Source organism: Anastrepha ludens, chromosome 2, assembly GCF_028408465.1.
Source record: "Anastrepha ludens isolate Willacy chromosome 2, idAnaLude1.1, whole genome shotgun sequence".
Classification (NCBI taxonomy): domain Eukaryota; kingdom Metazoa; phylum Arthropoda; class Insecta; order Diptera; family Tephritidae; genus Anastrepha; species Anastrepha ludens.
Genome location: NC_071498.1, coordinates 81,651,979 through 81,668,493, shown reverse-complemented (window position 1 = coordinate 81,668,493; position 16,515 = coordinate 81,651,979).

Below are 16,515 nucleotides of genomic sequence, written 5' to 3'. Positions count from 1 at the left end.
TTCGGCTAAGTTGTTGAATTTTTGGTTGGCATCTAAGACATATTCAGGTAATGGCTAAATAAAGTCAACTTTGAAAGGTGCATGTAACATAAAATAAAACAAAACACAAAACAAATCAATCGAATTATCAATATTTAGACCATCCCGTCGAACCAGCTTTATCTCATCAATAAGTAATCGAATGTTAAATTGCAAGTTGTTAGCTTCAGCTGGTTTATCGCGAGCGGTTCGTATTGTATTGTATGAGGGTTGCCTTCTATATTTTGCGCCCAAAAATACAGTAAAATAATAATGAAAAACGGGGTTGTTCAACAAATTCTTCTGCGAAGTCAATACGTTTCTGCTTTCATTTGAACTAATATTCAAAGCACTTTTGCCTCTCAGAAGGTGATACCTCCAAAACGAGCTGTTTAAAGGCTTCAACAGCTTCACACTTATGTTCACTACACATTTTAATGTTTTTATTTGGGAACGAAAAGAAATCATTAGGTGCGAAATCAAGGCTGAAAGGCGGATGACCCATTAACTCGATCTTTTGAGTGCTCAAAAATTCTCTAGAGTGTAGGTCGATACGTGCTAGCTCGCTTAGTGAAGGATGATTCGTCTTCGGCGGTGAGTTTTCCTTAATTCTCTGAAAACTTCTGGCATAAAAATGGTTGTGTACTGTTTTAAGTTTTTCTAGTGGTACAGTTGCGACATGAACAGATTTTCTGGATCATTTGCATTGAGATGCTTCTATCGTGAACCATTTTTGCAGGATTAAACTCCCCTTGGAACACCCATACTGTCGATTGCTGTTATGTTTCCAGCTCATATGCATATATCCAAGATTCGCCGTCTGTAACGAAGCCATTGACGTGCTTTGAACCACCGCGGCGGAATATCTTTAAAATTTCCTTATAGCAATCGAAACCAGTCCGTTTTTGCTTAATTGTCAAATTATGCGGTATCTAACAAGAACAAATCTTTTTGGTGACCGAATGCTCATGGAAAATTGAATGTATGCTGATCCCACTAATGTGCAAGGATGCCATTAACTGTCGATATGTCACCATGACGATCTTGCATTACCAATTGACTTACAGCCTTCCAGAAGTTTATTCTGGAAAGATCGACAGCCACGTTGGAGTCCGTTGTATCAATGTTTGACAGAGGGTAAATGTGGTGCTTCAGTGCCACAAGTCGAAGTAAGTTGATCGATGCACTCCTGTTTCGAAAATGCACGTCGAAAATCGTAATAAATCATTATACGAAAGTTTGCACGAGTTAATTTCATCTTTTGGGCGAGATGAAACTTTTCGATAGAATAAAAATATCAAATTACAACTGTTAACACGCAGTGTTGCAAAGGCGTAATCTCGTATTAACGTTCTCACTCCAAGCGCGGCAATATTGTTTTTTTGACGAATTGTCAGAGCCTGAAGTGAACATAGGTATAATATGTATTTCCACCGTTTGTCAACATTATTTGTGAAAGTCCTTGTATGTTATTTTGCCAAAGTATACTGGAGCATAGTTTTAGCTTAAGGCTGGTATCACAAAAACACACGATGGAAAAAGTGGCAAGTCAATTAAAGTATTTTATAAATCGTGGATGGGAAGAATCACAATCTCAGCTTTTTAATGGCAATTTTATTGCCAAGTAGTGCTATTTATTTAGCGCGTGAGTATGCAATTCTTCAATAAATTCCTAAGGTATGGGGAGTGCCATAGTCGTGAATATTGATGTGATTAAGTTTCAATTCTGGAGTGCAAATATCATCACTATTTTGTCAATATACAAGTATAATATAATAATGGCTTTTGGTGACTTGAGAGTCAGAGTGGGACAAATAAGGAAAAGTTTACTGATTTCTGGTACTTAATCTCGGTGGAAAAGATACAGAGGTGTGGACGACCGCGAACCGTTATTCTGCTCTAAGTGCATTTGACAAAATCAAGGTATTTTCTGACGCAATAATATATTACATGTATTCATTTTATTGTTGAATTATTTTTAATTTGCATTGTTGATCACGAAGGAATTTCCCTTCAATGTTGTCGCAATCTTGTAATCTATAAGTATAACTTTTCGTGCTAATGATGACTCATCATTTCGTTATTGACAACGTTAATTAGATGACTCATTGAGATATAAATATAGTCATCATTTTCTTATTTATGTATAAACAGTTATCCCTGGTTCAAGCACCAACTACATATCAAACGAAACTATGGGTGAAATTTGCCGCAAATCAAAGATCGATGAAGTGGTTAAAAAGGGGAAAAAGATTAGTTTTAAAGAGAAAAAGTCGGTATCCGGATCTGGCTCCCAGTGACTTTTTCCTTCTTTTTCAAATTTAAAAGAGGAGTTAGAGGAACTAAAGGCTTTCCAGCGACAGTGAGATTAAGGCGTCTGTAGAAAACTAGTTTTGCAACTGATGAGACACCTTTTTTCTTAGTGGGAAAATAGTAATTTTTCATTACTGCAAATGAAAACGAATGCCACTAAAAATTTTAATACATTTTAAAATTGCTAAAGGAATACTTATTTCTATAAATTGCGTGATGAGACTTGCATAACAGAACTGTTAAGCTAGCGATAGTCAAAACTATCGATGTTTTCGATTGTGATCGCTTGAATTATCCATAAATCGTTGATAGTAACGATTAGCATGGACAATCCATCTAACCCCTTTCTGGCCAGATTTTCCAATATATAAACATGCTTTAATTACAATAAAACAATTCATATAGATATTATTGATTTTAGAGCTTCGTGTCAATAGAGATTTTACTTTTTAAGCAGTTCATATAGGATCACTCGATGAGCCAATAACATTTGTTAATAAAGGGAATCATATCAACATTTTAAGGCTTGAGAGAATATCTCCTTTGGAATAATAAACTCAGCATTAGTGAATATATGCAGGGGACCTCGCAAAATAACATCCAATGCAAGAAAAGGGGTTGGTGAGGGGAATACACAGCTTATCTCCCTCAACTGTCAACCTCATTTTCACGTACTACCGCCTGTTTAAAACGGACGAGGCTCTGACGACCGAGTAAATGCGGTATAACTTTGCCACCTGTAACAGAGGAAATGCTGTTGCAACAAGCCAAACATTTTGGCAGCAAGTCTGGGGGTTTTACCCAAAACCTCAGCATTGGACTCGGAAAGGTAGGCTGATAACCTGCTAATCTTAAACCTTATACTATCAACGAAATCGCAACAAATAAGCCACGGATAAAATAAACTGTTCCAAACTGGACGACTTTTGGCATGAAAAACAGGAACAGATTTGGAACAGGGGTGTTTATTTGCTCCCTTGTGGAACCATATGAAATTGTATATTCATAATTTTATATACATTGATATACCGATTCAATGGACGTGGCTGGTATTAAAAAATCGCATTCCGCACCTCATCAACTCCTTCATACGAGTGTTATTGACATTATGTCTCAAAGAATTAATAGAAACTTAAGAGACTCTACAACTTCCAAGCGTTATACAATCACTAACAGTTTGCCCCCTTTTCATTATTCCAAAGGAATCGGTGTTTTTGATAAATTCCACTGCTTGAAATACTGTCGCAATTTGATTATAGCATTTTGGTTGTCGTTTGACGATTCTGCAGGTTATGATATTGATGAATCACTGTATATACCTACAATTTCATTCTCCAAAATTCTTACCATTACTTTCCTCGAACTGTTCCACCTTCTAAGAACTGCGAGATCAAAAAAGAAAATTGGTGAGCGCGCATAAGCCTGAGTCTCTAAACAGAATCGCGTCAACAACTTACTTTAATATTAATGCTTGAGTGTCATTTTTTAAATTCAAACTATGGAGTGGACAACCTACATATGAAAAATAGTCGCGTTGAAACATTTAAGGAAACAATAGTAAAATAAACAAAAACAAGTCATGTCGATTACTGTTTTCTGTTCGACAATTACCAATTACCAATTACCATGTTGTAACCAACAAACAACTTCTTTATGGATAAAAAATAAATATAAATATAATTTGTCCTTGTCACTGTAGATGTCTTCAGAAAATTAGCAATGAGAAATTTTCGAGCCCTTTTTGAGCATAGGAACATGCTTGTCTTCACTCTTTTTTTGCCTGCTGCGCAATTAACTTTTTGGCGTAATTAATGCCAACTCTAATTATTGTTAATCATGCTTAGCTCACGAAACGCAAAAAATATATGAGCTCCAATTAAAATCACAAACATGTCAGAGGAAAATGTTGCACAAACCAAACGACGGCCGAAGAAGCAGTCGCACGTACATCTATCTACCCATCCAGCAGCCATCAATTACCCCAATACTAGAAACACACACAGGGACACATATACACAACAACGCAGGAATGGGTGTGCGTGAGTGTTTCAAGGAACCCCACATCAAAGTGATTTTCCCTGGTCGTCTGTTTCTTTCATGCATGTAAATATTGCTACGTACATTCCTATCTACGTACGTACATTCGATAAATATGTGCGTCCATATACAAGGTGGTCCAAATACTTATAAGAATTTTTTTTTAAATGAAATAAAGTGTAAAAAACTAAATCTTTGGTATCTGACTTTATTCAAAAAAATACTAATTGGCACGTACACTTCTGTTAGATGATTGACCCAGCTCCTCCTCCTATTTGTGGCGTGCGCCTTGATGTTGTTACACGAATGGAGGGACCTACAGTTTTAAGCTGAGTGCGAACGGTAGATATTTTTTATGATAAGCCATTCGTGGCAGAAATACGGAGGTTTGCCATTGTCTACCGATGGTTGACGGCTTTCAAAAAAAAAGGACTGTTTCTCTTATTTGGTATTTCATCCCAGATATTCGAAATTATGCACTTCCGAATGTTAGTCTCGTACCAACCCATTCGGCTACGGCGGCCCGACTTTATTAGGCAATCAAAATTCTGACTGATAATGAAAACGAATTTTTGTAATAGAGATGCCTCGACTGCCTTCCCAGAATCACATCTTCTGAACTCAATCCGACAACCTTAGTGGCGGGTTGTGGCTCAATCACATGAACGGCTCAAATGATATTTAACTTAAGGGACTGGCCCATTTCTGAATTTTAAGCATAACAGCGGTCGATTGCTTGAAGGGCCTTGTGATATGGTTCTGTAAAATCGAAAGTGCGAAGTGTACTAAAATTAATCTAAATTTGGAAATAGAAGATAAAATTATTATGCATTTAAATGAAATTTTATTAACTTGCATATAATATAATTGTACACATTCCATTCCTGTCAACGGTAATCCCTTGCAGCTGAAATGTCTTTTTTATCAACAGTTTATTGTTTTGAACGTGAAATATATCTTCATTTGAACCACCCTGTGCATGACCATTAAAGAGTCTATACAAATGCAGTATTGTCCCCGTCACTATTGCCGCCATGTTGAATTTTTACAAGACAACCCATTTGGATGAGGCAACTCCTTCACCACTTCCACTCAGCGCAAAGCATCCTGTCCCAATCACGTTATTGTAGTCGCTATTCCATTCCCCTTCAATTGCGGAGAAACCACCTAAAGCACCAGAATCATCATTTTACCCATCATTTTCTTTGTCAACTTCTTCATCTTCATCATTATTATTATTTTGTTATTGTTGCTATTATTGCCTCTGGTTTGTGTTGTTGCTGTTTTGATGCTACTTAAGTTGCTGGCATTGTTGTTCTAACTTTTGTTGCCTTCACTGGCGTTCGCATTGTCTGTCATTATTGTTGTTTTTGTGGTTGTTGTGCGATTTCTCTTAGGTACTTGTCTTTCTTAACTCATTGCGTTGGTAATAAATCTTTCCTGCTCTTATCTTGTGTTGTGCACATTTTGCTTCATTTCATGTAGCTTTTGCTTTTGGAAATATGCTCCATTGTTGTGGCAATCTTTCCTTAAACTTTCCTACACAGTGGCTCCACCCAACCATCATCGACATCCTCATCAGTAGTAGCAGCACCACCAATTCCAACCCAACATTATCATAATGCAACGGTAGATCTTCTACGTACATACATACAAACACCTACACTCCCTTAGCGGTCTGTTGCTGGTTATGTATTCCGTTTCGACATCACCCATTCTGTGCTATACTCCTCCTCCTTCATGCATATTCAATTCGCTGTCTCTGCAAGTTTTCAAACTTATTTACCCCTTTACCCTCGGTATCACTCTCGTCCCCTCCAAAGACGCCTTTTGTTCACAGCGTGTTATTTGTATTTGTCACTCTGTTTCACATAAAACATAAATATTTATTTTGTTATGTACCAGTAGTGGAGTACTTATGTCGAGGCATATTTAGTAGTATGTATGTGTGTATGAGTGTTTGTAAATGTTTGGTTACGTAATGCAGGTATGCAAGTTTCACATACTTATATATTATATTTGTATGTGTATATGTGTATGTTTGCTAATCTTAATTTTATTTCAAGTTATCTGTTTTTTTGCTAAGCCAAAAATTACACAGCTTCTAAATAATACAATAAAACGGTATACTTTTTGCTGAGATTTTTTTTTATATTTTTATAATAACCGTACAGCTTTTTATTTCATATCTGTGGTCGTATATATATATATATATATATATATAATTGGCGCGTACACCCTTTTTGGGTCTTTGGCCGAGCTGCTCCTCCTGTTTGTGGTGTGCGTCTTGATGTTGTTCCACAAATGGAGGGACCTACAGTTTTAAGCCGACTCCGAACGGCAGATATTTTTATGAGAAGCTTTTTCAGGGCAGAAATACACTCGGAGGTTTGCCATTGCCTGCCGAGGGACGACCGCTATTAGAAAAATGTTTTTCTTAATTTTGGTGTTTCACCGAGATTCGAACCGACTTTCTCTCTGTGAATTGCGAATGGTAGTCACGCACCAACCTATTCGGCTACGGCGGCCGTATTAGCTTAAGTAAACATTAAAATTTGGTCAGGTTCTGTAATTTACTCTAGAGTGGATTTCAATGCAATTGACAGAAAATTTCAATGAAGTTGCTCCAGTAAACAATTTTAGGGCGCACTTCTTTTGTGAATTTAAATAGGAATAATAATGATAATAGAAATAGGAATAATAATAGTACTAGAATTACTAATGCAGACACACTTTCCAGCTTGTCTCTGCAACGAAGACAGTAGAACTCAATCTTTAGTTCACAACGGGAATCCCCCAACAGATTTCATAACGGAGGATAACATAAACTTTGCCATTGGCAGCTTCAGACCTGACTGATCTGCAACATACAAAAGATATGATCGCACCTATACTCGCCTTAAGCTTCAAGGCGGCGATACGACTCAATTATATCCCCAAAAAATGGGCGGAAGTAAAAGTGGTATTCATTCCCAAGGGAGGGAAAACCACTCATACGAAACCGAAGGACTTCAGGCCGATTAGCCTATCATCTTTTCTGTTAAAAGCCATAGAGCGTTTACTAGATATGCATATCAAAGGAGAAATTTGCAATAAGCTATCACCGTCCCAACACGCATACAGCAAAGGCAAATCAGTGGAAACAGCGCTTCACCCGCTAGTTGACACGGTTGGGAAATCACTTCACTATAAGCAATACACTCTCGCTGTCCTTCTAGACATCGAGGGTGCCTTCAATAATATAGTATATCCGAAGGCTATTACAACTTCGCTAACGGAAATGAATGCTAACTGGGCGAACGATAATCGCAAATTTGGGTGACACATCCACCAAGAAATTTCCGATTAGGGGTACACCCCAAGGTGGGGTAATCTCTCCACTTCTGTGGAACTTAACTGTCAATAATCTTCTTCAGGAACTTGAAAAAATGGGAGGGAAAATAATCTCATATGCCGATGATATTGTTATAGCAATCTCGGGGAAGCTCCTTCCAACTTTATGCGATCTTCAACAAAGATCCCTCAACAGACTATCACTTTGGTGTAAAAGAAGAGGACTTGAAGTAAATCCGGAAAAAAACGGATCTGATACTATTTAGCAGAAAACATAAAACACCTGCTCTTAAATACATATTCCTAGGAGGGAAACCACTTAGAGTAACAGAAAAGGCGAAATATCTAGGACTTGTACTGGATAGGAAGCTAAATTGGGGGCTCACAGTCGCAGATAGAGTACGAAAAATCTATGATGGCGTTGTACTCCTGCGGAAGGCTAGTTGGAAAGAGATGGGAATTGGAACCCAGAATGATACACTGCCTGTTCACAGCAGTGGTTAGGCCTATTCTCTACTATGGTATTGTAATATGGTGGAATGCCCTTGAGAAGGGGGTGAACATCAAAAAACTTGACAAGGTTCAGAGACTAGCATCTGTTTTCATAACTGGCGCGATGTCAACCACACAATCGAAAGCATTACCTGCGACATTAAACTTTCTGCCGGTAGATCTGCAGGCAAAATATATCGCGCGCAGCACGGAAATAAGGCTGAACACTCTAAGTAAGTGGTCAAATAAGAGCTATGGTTACGGCAAAATCCTGGCTGGCACTACGGAGATTCCCGGATTGGTGGACTATGCACTCCCGCCCACAATTGCCATTACATCGTTTACGACCCTCAAGGGAAGAGTGGGAACGGGACGATGTAAGACAGGGCGAGTCTATCCATGTATACGCAGATGGCTCAAAGCTCGAGGGAAGGGTGGGCGGAGGTGTATACTCCGAACATCTGGGGATCTCCTTCAATTTTCGGCTCCCCGACTACTGTAGTGTCTTTCAGGCCGAACTGATGGGAATAACGAAAGCTGCGACACTGGTACAGTGTGATGCGATATCCGGAAATGACATCTACATTTTCACTGACAGCCAGGCGGCGATAAAATCCCTCACATTTTGCCTAAGGATAATATGGGTTCCTGGCCATCGCGACATTGAGGGTAAGGGTACAGCCGATGAACTAGCGAGACTCGGCATCAAGTTGACCGATGAGTGCATAGAAAATGACATAGGCATTCCCTTACAACCATGTAAGCTACTTATCCTTTAAGAAATCGTAAGGAAAGCAAACGAAAGATGGCGTAATGAAACCACCTGCAAAATCGCCCATCAACTGTGGCCGACTCTTAGTGCTAAACGCACAGAATCTTTGCTAAGCCAAAATAAACACAGTCTTAGCACAGTGATTTCAGTCATAACGGGACATTGCTTAATAGGTAGCGCACAATGGTTTTAGGAGAAATAGGGAAAGCTTCCCCACGCGGCATCACAATGGGCTATGAGCCTGAGTGTGTCCCACAAGACAACCGCTTCAACCTAACCTAACCTAAATAGGAATAAGGACAATAAATAAATAATTAGAAAATTATGTTTACGATTTAGTATTTATGGAGGTGTGCCGGAATTATTATGAAACAAACGGATTAATACATTTAAACGAAATCGACCTTTATATCGGCTACCTGAAAACTATCGGTATCGATAACTATGGCTTGACAGCTGCGAATGGCACACTGTGTTGGCATTTCTGTTCAGTAAAGTTTGACAAGTCATCACGAATCGTTTAACGCAAGAACAAGCCTTCTAAGTCATGAAAATTTAGTTTGAAAACAATACAAATAAATCTGTTCAAGAAGTTCATAGAGCAAAGTGTTGAAGAGATGTCGAAATGGTGATTCGTCATCATACTCAATTTGTTGGCTCTTGCCCTTCGACTACTTGGAAAATTTCACGTAAGGATATTGGCTTACGTGACTATAAAATACAGGACATGCAAGACTTTAAACTAATTGACTATCGTTGGCATCGTATTTTTGCTGATTGGGCTCATTTAGATTTGTTATACGGATTAATTGGAAAAAGTATTCGAAAATTTGACTGATTGAATGAACCATGTAGCTCGTAGCCCCGCGAACATACGCCGGGTAAGATATTCAAAAAATTAAATGCCATGAAATTATCTACCAGATTATAAAAAAACAAGAATTCATTCCAACAATCTTTCATTTTAAGTTCTCAAGCTCTTAAAACACCATACAAAAGAACGCGACACGGACTGTAACGGAGAGGGAGACGCAATGAAAATGTAAGCAATATAACATTCTTTGAAGAACCGTCGAAGTGAGCTGTTTAATTGAAGAGAGCTATTGTTGATTTGAGGCTCAAAAATATTTACATATTGTACATTCAGATATACAGATACATTTATAGCATTAGCAAGAAACAAATTTAATTTTGATCATATGCCGACCTAAACTAATATGGTATACGACCCAGATATATTCCCCATATCATTTCGAAACAGATTACTATTCGACAATTTAATGGCTATCTTAAAATGGTACCACTGATAAATTTTTGAATAAGACAAGTAGGTAAGGAAGGCCTTATACACCCTTATATGTTCAGTAACATTTAATTAGCGCTAGCTCTTAATTTTTGGAATTCAACCAACTCGTAAACAATGACAGACGGGCGGGCGTACGGAAATGTTGTCTTAACATATAAAAAGTGGGTGTGACTTTAATTTGTTTCGTTTTTCGGATTTCATTAATATTTATTTTACTAAGTGCATCCAGTTTGGGCGAATTTTATTAAGATATTACACGCATTTACAGAAAAGAGTTCGTCGCCGTGCACATTTTCCAAAAAATTAGTTTGAGGGGAAAAAAGTCTATTATTTTTGCGCAAATGGTTTAAAATTGTTTTATGGTCGATCTTTAGCTCCTGGGCGATGCTACGACTACTAACATGCCGGTAAACCTCAATTGTTTTTGTGATTTTATTGACGTTCTCTTTAACATCAAAAATGCCTGAACGGAATCGGCGAAACCAAAATTGCACAATTAGCTGTTACAGTAAACTCCATTCACAATTTCAGCCGCCTGGCTTGCATTTTCGCCTTGATCAAAGAAAAACTGTAAAAAATAAAATGTTCCGAATTTTCTCTTTGTTGACTTCCATTGTTAACACCCTGTAACTCACAACTGAATGGAACAAAAAAAAAACAGCAACAAAATAATTTTTTTAGTGTGAAATGCCGCCTTGACGACGAGCATAAACTTTAAACTGGTTGATCAACTACAATCATCTATCGAAAAAATAATGGATTTCTTTTCCCCAAACTAATATTTCCTTCGTCGTTTACTGAGTGCATCACTCGTACTCCGATTTTTCCTTATTGAAAATCATCGTTATATGGACAAAGATTGATATGTCTTCTAAGTTTCTTTGAAATATATCAAAACCCCTCATCATTCTGCTCATTCGAGCTAGTGTGGTTTACCAATTTAATCCGTTAAAGTTGGCTATCTCATCGAAAGCATCCATTTCCACTTCATCCAACCCACTGGTACAAGGCTGGCTACTGTTTCTTGCAGTCGGAGTTGCAATTTTTACATGCCAATACAGGGGTTGCTATTTATATTTCTGGCTTAACAATGATCAAATGAAGGATAGTGGTTCAAACCAGCTGTATTGTTTTTTGTTTTTAATATGCTCCATGTTGATCAATATACTGTTTCATTCGTTTGATTCCATTTTCGAAGCACTGTCACATCTAGTAGCGTTTTCAGGGCATTTTTGTAAATGAATTAGGATTAGGCACAAGATTATCTGCAAAATGTTATGATGTAAATACTAGTGTGTTCCGCATTGATATTTTCGTCAGAGCAAACAACGGCCACGAGAAAATTGATTGTACCAGTTTTTTACGGTACGGTAATGATTTTAGTTCATGAATGCATTCTTGTGTTGTTAATCCACGTTTATGGACTAATGCGATTTTTTTGTTGAGATGAATTTTTAAAGCCACTGTAAACTACATCAGTATGGCTCACACATCAAAATGTTCTAGGTGCGTTTATGGTAACACTATGACACTATTTCCAATGGAAACAGGGTGGCGCTTGAAAACATTAGAAGTGCCCAAGGCCATAAATAGCCACCTTTGTATTCATCAGAGTATTGCAAGTTATTTAGTTACCGCTACCCTAACAGCCAAGTAAGGTTTTGGTTTGAGTTCGATGCCCCTATACATAGGAAACATTTTTAGGGTCGAAATTCCCTCGGAGGTTTGCCATTGCAACCGGTATTAAAAAAAATATTTTCTATCATTTAGTGTTTCATGGGCAGAGTTTCGAATCTGAGCATCACCGGATGGTAACACACACCAAGTCATTCGGCTACGGTGACCGCGGTTCGTTAACTACCTATAGGAAATTTGAGTCATTTTTCTTTTTTAAACTTACCATTGTATGGGAACTGGCGTGGTTATTGACCAATTTTGTCCAATACCAAACTATTTTGGACAAGCAGTAATATGTATACCAAGTTTCGTAGATATACGCGTATATTCATTTTTGTTCGATTTATCGTGCGCAGGACGAACGGATGGATAGACGTGGTTGTATTGACTCGTTTCCTCATTCTGAGCTGTTTGGTATGCATATGTCTATATCTATCCCGATTCCTTTATGCGGTTAACTCTCTAACTGAACTACGCTAATCCCAGAGAAGTTAATTATAATATTTATAAGTAAACCGCTCACAGTTGGGCTTACTAATATTATTTTTAAGACATCACTGCTTCTTCGCATAGTTTTTTTTCCTTTTGGGGCTAACGAAAAATAAATATTACGTTTTCCCCTAATTGCAAAATGAGGTGCCAAGTATCACATTTACAATATTTCCAAAGAAAAAAATACTTCCCACATATTTTTCACTGAATTCATTCATTGTTGTTTTTTACGAGGGGTGCCTTTTATATGTCGGAATTAGAGAACAAAAACAAATTTTAATCATCGAAAATCACTTTATTGTTTTTCAAAATATTCTCCATGAAGATCTATACACTTTTGCATGCGTTTGAACCAATTGTCGAAGCACTTTTGCCACTCTGAATGAGGTACCTCCAAAACATGCATTCTGAATGCCGCAACCGCTTCTTCAGGTGGCGAAAAACGTTGACCTCTCAGTTTGTTTTTTAGGTACGGGAATAAAAAGAAGTCATTCGGTGCCAAGTCAGGACTATACGGCGGATGACCCATTAATTCGATGTTTTAGGTGCTCAAAAATGCAGTTGTTTGAGCCGATGTGTGAAAGCTCGCATTGTCCTGGTGAAGAGTGATCCGTCTTTGGCGATTGGTTTTCCTAATTTCTTTCAAACAAATGGTTGTGTACCACTCAGAATTTACTGTTCTGCGTTGTTCTAGTGGTACGGTTGCGACATGCCCAGTTTTTCCGAAAAAACAGGCGACCATTTGCTTGGAAGTGCTTCGTGCGCGAACAACTTTTGTTGGATTTGGCTCATCTTGAAACACCCATACAGTCGACTGCTGTTTACTTTTGGGCTCATACGCGTAAATGCATGATTCATCACCTGTCACGATGTCATAGACGTGTTTCGAAGCCCCGCGATCGTATTTTTTGAGCATTTCCTTCGACCAATCGACACGAGCCTGTTTTTGAGCGATTAACAAATTGTGTGGGATCCAACGAGAACAATTTTTTTTGACAGTATTGAGTATTTTGACATATTGAATGCATGCTGGTCTCGCTAATGCCTAAGATTTTCTCATTCTCACGATAGGTCACATGACGATCTTGCAATATCAGTTCGCGCACAGCATCAATGGTTTTCGGAACAACAACTGATTTTGGACGACCTTCACGAAATTCGTCTTGGAGTGAACTACGACCACGATTGAATTCACCATACCATCGATAAACACTGGTCCTTGATGGAGCTTTGTCGCCAAAAAATGAATTAAGTTCATCCATGCAATGTTGCTGAGTTAATCCACGTCGAAAGTTGTAAAAAATAGTCGCACGAAAATGTTCACGATTTAATTTCATTTTTGGACCGAGATAATCTTTTAAGTTACTGTAAACAACACAAATAGCGCTGGTATTTCAAAACGTTCTGAGTACGTTAAAGCCAAAAAATGTCAAACTTTGCGATACAGCTAACAGTTGCCAGATTCCAACACCAGGGTTGCCAAATCCCGAAATATAAAAGGCACCCCTCGTAGCTAGCTTTTAGATGTATAGCGGCTTTAAGTGCAATTTCGGTAACCCTTGAAATGCCTAACCATTTTGGTGGAATCTCAGGAACGCACGAAGTATGTAGGAACAGATAAGCAGTTTTTCAACTGTTCAGATTTGGCAGGAAATTAGAGACCCTTAAACTTGAGATAAAAAAAGTATCGTAAATACAGCTAATATTGTTGCTTCTTATCAATTAAACTTTGACCCTTCAAATCGTAAACGAGTAATTCGAGTAATCTTTAATTTTTCTTGCGAAGGCAGCCAATCAAAAAAGTAAAAGTAATTTAGCCCCAAACGAACAATTTCACCGCAGGAAACGCGAAATCGTGCTAATAAAATCTAATGAAGTTCTAAAACAGCACGATGACAATTTATTAACCCTTTGACACCTCTGCGGGGTAACATTTATACATCTTCTACACTATAGCTGAATACAAATGCATTTACACATCGTTCTGGTGCATACAAACATTCATAGCTGCGTATGAAAGGCATGAAGTGATACATAAATACATACATACATACATTTAAATGCAATAATATCAATTTTATTAAAAAATCTACAAACGAAACACACAGGGGTTTAAAAATCCAGAGTTAAGAAACACTTATCGATGCTGAAGGCAGGAAGGAAGTTAGGAAGAAAGGTAGGAAGGAAGGAAGGAAGGAACGAAGTAAGTAAATGAGTGATAGAGTGATTGGCGCGCGGCAAACGTTTATTTGGGTGAACTGGCGGCGGGTGGTAGAAGGTGTGTAGTTGGCGAAAGTTGAGCGACAACATCACACCCCAAAAAACGGATTTAATTTCACCGATTTATTGTTTTGGTCGTGTGGGCGCATGTTCATCGCTCATTGCTCTGCGCATAGAAGGTAGCCGCGTGCGCGCCCTAAGCGATGTACTGCTCAGCGGGATGCATCAGCTTCAGCGCATCCTTTTTTGGCAAATATCATGCGGCTATTAGCTCTGCAGAAACGCTGTACATAACGCACACTTACACTGACACACTTACAAATAGAACATTGAACAATCAACCCCAGAGTCGACTTCAACTGCTACGAGACACTTGTGTGTGCATTATTGAGTCCATTGCTATGTGGTGGGCTTTCACTTTCTTTGCCTCCACGCTGGTGTCATTCTTGGTCTCTTACGACAGTTGTGGTAGCCCGCGTTTGTTCTTTTATTATTACTTTTATTGTGCGGTGATTTTCTATTTTTATTACCAACGACAGCTCGTTCACTAGTGCAAAGTGAAATGAGGCATTGAACATGTGACCATGAACGAAGCGAAGCGTAGCTCGGATACGAGCCATCCCTTCGAATTGCTTTCGTGTACTTGGGGTGCATATAAATTCGACATAATTTCTTTGTAATGAATAAATTGATGGATGGATTTTGCACCAGTTTTGGTACGTTTTGAATAAGAATACCAATTTTGTGTGTTGGTGGCCCTTAATGCACCCCACTTCTGTATCACCTTCGGCAAGGTAATAAAATGTGCTATGGTCAGTCCTTAACGCTGCGCTCAGTCTGCTTCCAGTACCGCTAAGGTTATTTGAGCAAGCAAATTTGCATTTTCCACCGTCTCGCAATCCTGGTGGTACGAGTGTAATGTGTGCTCGCACACATTTTAATCAAAATTAAATTGAGTCTTCCTGCGGTTTGGTGTCTGTTTGCCCTCTGCATCTCTCTGATGTTACTTTGTTCTGCGGTAGAATAAATTACGATTTGATTTTGATTTTAATTTAGCATTTTCGTTAGAGTCATTTATTATGGTTCGGTGGAAGTGGGGGCGCGAGGAAAGCTGCTGTGGATGAAAAAACGCACACTATTGCTTCTCACTTTTCTTCGATTCTGAGTAACTTATTTTCGTAATTAAAATCAATAAGTAGAGAGTGGCGGTTGCCATTCATTCATGAAAAATGATAGGTTTGACTGAGCTTTGACAAAGTAACCCAGAGTTTAATATAAGTCGTGGTTTCGGTGAGCCAACCGCGTTAGCCATTCATAAGCTCTGCCACGGGATAGACAATAATCGCCCTAAACCACTCTAAAAGAAGAAAAGAAGTGTTAAACAATTAAGTTAAAACACTTTTTGATCCATTCTTACTTTTGCGTCGTTCCCTTTTATTCGCGTTGTTATTGAAGAACCTACCTTTCTAATGTTTGTGATGTATATAGTAGATAGAAACAGCTGTTTTAAAAAGTCATGCTTACTTTGCAGCGCTTCTTGTAAAGGAGTTTTCAACAAGAACCTTATTGAAAAGGCAAAGTTTAATATTATGAAAATTTTGACATTTCCAGCAGCTTTGTCCATTGTTACAATGATTTTGATATATACATATAATTGGCGCGTACACCCGTTTTGGGTGTTTGGCCGAGCTCCTCCTCCTATTTGTGGTGTGCGTCTTGATATTGTGCCACAAATGGAGGGACCTACAGTTTTAAGCCGACTCCGAACGGCAGATATTTTTTCATGAGAAGCTTTTTCATGGCAGAAATACACTCGGAGGTTTGCCATTGCCTGTCGAGGGGCGATCGCTATTAG